Below are 4,871 nucleotides of genomic sequence, written 5' to 3' on the forward strand. Positions count from 1 at the left end.
ACTATGTAAATCATGAGTAAACTTTATTACAGTTTTTTATGAATCAAGTGAAATTCCCAAATTTAAAGCTTTTTTTCTAAACTCTTCTGTGAAGCTTTGTACATTTTGAACCTTTCCTTGTCTCAAATATTACCATTCCATTAAATCATTTTTGTCGATAACCCAAAGGATAGAATTGATATTTTAGTGCAGAAACAAAATTGGACCAAGAAGAAAGGAGATTACCCAACTTTTTGCTACCTTTCTACAACTTGCTCTCCCATCGGACGAGAGCGGTGCCACCCAGCCGAAGAGATGCTAATTGGATATTGGCCTTAGCTTCCTCAATTTTTTGAATCCAGCAATAGACCTAAATCTGTATAATCCAATTGTTTCATTTCTCTGCATTACATTCTCCATTATATGTGGGAAAATCAAACTTTACATCTAGCCTAAAAAATGGCTTTTTAGATGCATTCCTATGATGCTTATTAGAATGATGAGAAGAGGAAGAAGAAGAACTGTCACTAGAATATGGAGAGGGAGGGATCTCTTCTCCTCCACCTCCATGGTTTACCGAGGCATGATCATATGGCTCTTTCTTCTCAGGATTTATTGTCTTCTCATATTCTGCAAACAATTTATCCACTTTCTTTTCCATGGTGAAGAAGATATTGTGATAATTTCTCTCTTCCTTCATTCGAGCTTCCTCATCTGCCATTTTTCGTCTTCATGTTGCACACCCCAGTTATGGATCAAAGGATTTGAGTTTCCTTCACCTTTTTGGATCTTATTCCTAGTTAGCATTCACTCATGCAACTCACATCAAGAATACTTGCTTTGATACCAAACTCGATGTAACATCCTCCTCCCACATCTACCCAAGCAACCATCCAGCCAGGGTAAACATGTGGTGAGACTCCACTATGATATGATTTAACCTCTTAAGTCACCTTAAGCAAGTGGAACCGATAGAAACACACCATACAAACATCCAACATCATCAACAGAACCCCCAGAGGACAAGTCGGCCAATTATACAGTCTGTTCCTGGGTCCCAATGTTGTTTTAGGTCTCTTGGGCCATAGTCTCTCTCATGTTATGGGAAAGGGAGCGACCAACAACCTAAAGTCGCTCTCACAGGCCTGCCTACCCGCAACTGTGGACAAAAATTTTCAGTGTTATGCCAGTGCCTCTGGGATTTTAGCCACTTTTTCAGGCCCAAAGCCCAAGTCACTACCCAAAACTGAACTATCTCTTCATATCAGTAAACTAACATGGAAATGAAAGTACTAAAGAAAATACTTGTTCAAGACCTTGACTGGATCCCTACTAGCCATGATAGGCATTTCGTCAAACATATCATCGAAATGTAACCTACATGTGTAAACAATAGAATTAAGTGTGGGGATATCATACTTATTTGAGAATCGCTATGAACCATTGTTCCTTCATGCCATTTGCTTCATTATCATCTATTAGGTCATAGACACATTATCCATTCACATACAATTAAAAACATGTTGAAAGCCATACATAATTGTTGTCATAAAATGTGCATACAACCAGCATAATAGGAACAGAAATACAATAAACATATCACCCATCAAATCCATAAATACATTAGTACCTTTACACATGAAAATCAAGGGAAATGATTTCTCATTAATGAATGCAATGAACCAACCGAAGATGGGACTACCACATTCCACCCGACTGTAGAATGGCTAAGTCAAATCTCTCTTCAGGCATTCACCCCCCATGCCATATTCCAAGCATGAATGTGGGATCTCATAGAAAACATCAATCAAAACTCATCCAGGGCTTCCAGAGGCCATCCACCTCAACCCATCAAACAATGATTCCACCTCATGGTTAAACATCACCAAAACCATCACCAGATCGGTCTCCATCCTAGCCATCCAGGGCTCCAGAGCGTTTGTTCCAACCAAGGCTCCAGGACTAGTAACTCAACCCATAGCTGTCGTCGGGCTCCAGAGCATTTGTCCAACCAAGGCTCCAGGACTAGTAACTCAACCCACCAAGGGCTCCAGAGTGTTTGTCCAACCAAGGCTCCAAGGCTAGTAACTCAACCCAAGTTGTTACAAGGCTCTAGAGCGTTTGTCCAACCAAGGCTCCAGGAACTAATAACTCAACCCAAGCTAAGGAAACATGAGAACCAACCAAAACAAAACAATGAAAATAAACCCACAATCACCATGGTTATCCAAGAAATGGCAAGGCTAGGCAATCCACTGTCAATCTAGGCAATCCTCCATGCCAATGACAAATCATGACCAAGAATCCACATGCATATGCCATGCATGTCTAAACTAGTGAACAAATCATACATGCAACTTGGTACTTGCAAGAAAATTTGATGTAGCTGTTGGTGCTGATGCCTTCCTGTGTTATCCTACTCTTCCTCTACCTTCTTTCTCCAAGAATCCAAGTATGCCACACCCTCCAAGAGTGCTCCAAGAAAACTCTAAGTATCCAAGAGTATGAGAGAGAGAGAGAGAACGAGAAAGCTCCAACAATAAACTGAAAAAGGGTTACCAACTGATCCTCATAATCCTTTTTATGAATGAGGCCTCTATTTTCTTCATTTTCCATTATTTTCCTTCATTTTCCTCCTCACATGCAACCTGTGACCTTTCACCTCCTTTTTCTCCTAATTTCCATTATTTTCATAAATAAATGTGCCAAAATGCTTGTTAATGCCTTAGCCATTGCCTTTGTCAATTTCCTTCGCAATAAACAACCAAATGAACACCCCCTATGATGTCTTGCCCAACATTCAGCTTGGAATAAGTGTCCCAGTCATCCGTGGTTATTGTTTTTAACTTTATTACATGGAATTTTCACCAAGGCTTTCACAGAACCCTCCCCCTTGGGGGACACCGTCCCCGGTGTTCAATCACACCTATACCTCAGTAACCTGCTGAAAGAAGACATATTTCTTATGGATCTTTATAAGACAACTCGATGCAATATTTACAATGAAAGATACGCTCAAGACATAACATCATGACAGCATACCGCATAGTGGAGCTTTATAACACAGCTCATTATCGTTTTACAATAATCATCCTGCTGAGTGCCAATCCATATGACATCATAACATCATGATAACATAACCACATGATAGCATAATAACATAACACCCATACCGCATAGTGGAGCTTTATAACACAACGCGTTACAGTATTTACATCCATACACGGGTGTACATATAATAACATCATCAGAATTATATACACCAAACACATATGCCAAATCATATACCAAAACATATATCAAACATATACCAACATCATATATAGGCATATATCAAAAACATCATATAGCATATATCAACCATCATAAAGCATATATTGATCACCATAAAGCATATACTAAACCAACATAAAGCAAATACTAAATCACCATGAAGCATATACCAAGCCATCATAAGCAAATACTAAACCACCATAAATAAACTATCAAGCCACCATAAGTAATCACCAAACCACCATATCAAAGTTGCTTTGCCTCAACCAACAAACAAGGAAGGATACATGGCCCACATCTGATCTGCCATCTCCCATATAGCTTCATCGGCCCCAAACTGCTTCCATTGCACTTTAACTTGCTCTATTGTTCGATTCCAGAGCATGAGTACCTTTTTCTACAGTATACAATGAGGCTCTGGTTGGAATTCTCCATCTAGTTCCACCTGCAATACAGAACATTCAATCACATGATCAACATCTTTAACATACTTCTTAAGCAATGAGACATGGAAAACATCATGGACTTTCACTGTCGGAGGTAGTGCAAGTCTATAGGCTACTGGCCCAATCCTCTCAATGATACTGAAGGGTCCACAAAACCGTGGTGCCAGCTTGGCACATGATCCCTCTTCTTCGGTTTGCTGCGCAAGTACACATGTTCCCCAACTTGGAACACCTTGAACAATTTGTTCCTATCTGCATAACTCTTCTATCGATCCTGTGTTGCCTTGAGATTCTTCTTGATCACCTGCATCTCATGTTCCATGTCTGCCAACATATCTAGTCCAATCAATACTCTGTTAACCGTATCACTCCAACTAATGGGAGTGTTACAACTCCATCCATATAAGTCCTCAAATGGACTCATCCTCAATGACTCTTGATAACTATTGTTGTATGAAAACTCAACCAAAGGGAGATACTCTTCCCATTTGCGTTGTTGATGCATTACATACATCCTCAACATGTCCTCTAAAATCTTGTTGACCCTCTCTATCTGTCCATCCGTCTGCAGATGATACGTTGTAATGAAGGCCAACTCTATGCCCAAACCTACAAATAACTCCTTCTAAAACTTGGAAGTGAATATCACATCCCTGTCTGACATAATCTTCTTCAGGACACAATGTAGTCTAACCACATCTCTGATAAATACTTGTGCCACATCACTAGCTGAGAATGTAGACTTCACTGGAATGAAGTGTGCAACTTTTGTTAACCTTTCCACAATGACCATGATTGAGTCATGTTTCTTCACTGTCTTCGAAAACCCTATGATGAAATCCATGGAAATGACCTCCCATTTCCACATCGGGATAGTGATCGGTTGTAGCAGTCCACTTGGATGTTTGCACTCTACATTCACTCGCTGACAATCGAAACATCTAGACACAAACTCTGCTACATCCCTCTTTAGATTTAGCCAATAGTAATATCTATTCACCATTGTGAGTGTCTTCTGATACCCTGGGTGACCTGAATACGGTTTCGTATGAAACTCCCTCAATATCACTTTCTTGAGCTCACTGCTATCTGATACATATATCCTGTCTCAAAACCTAACCAATCCTTCTTCCATAAGACAATAATCCAAGTCCTGTGCACCTGTACCTGTAC

The sequence above is a fragment of the Pinus tabuliformis genome, chromosome 9, assembly GCF_031772625.1.
Source record: "Pinus tabuliformis cultivar Carrire ecotype Pingquan chromosome 9, CPIR1, whole genome shotgun sequence".
Taxonomy (NCBI): Eukaryota; Viridiplantae; Streptophyta; class Pinopsida; order Pinales; family Pinaceae; genus Pinus; species Pinus tabuliformis.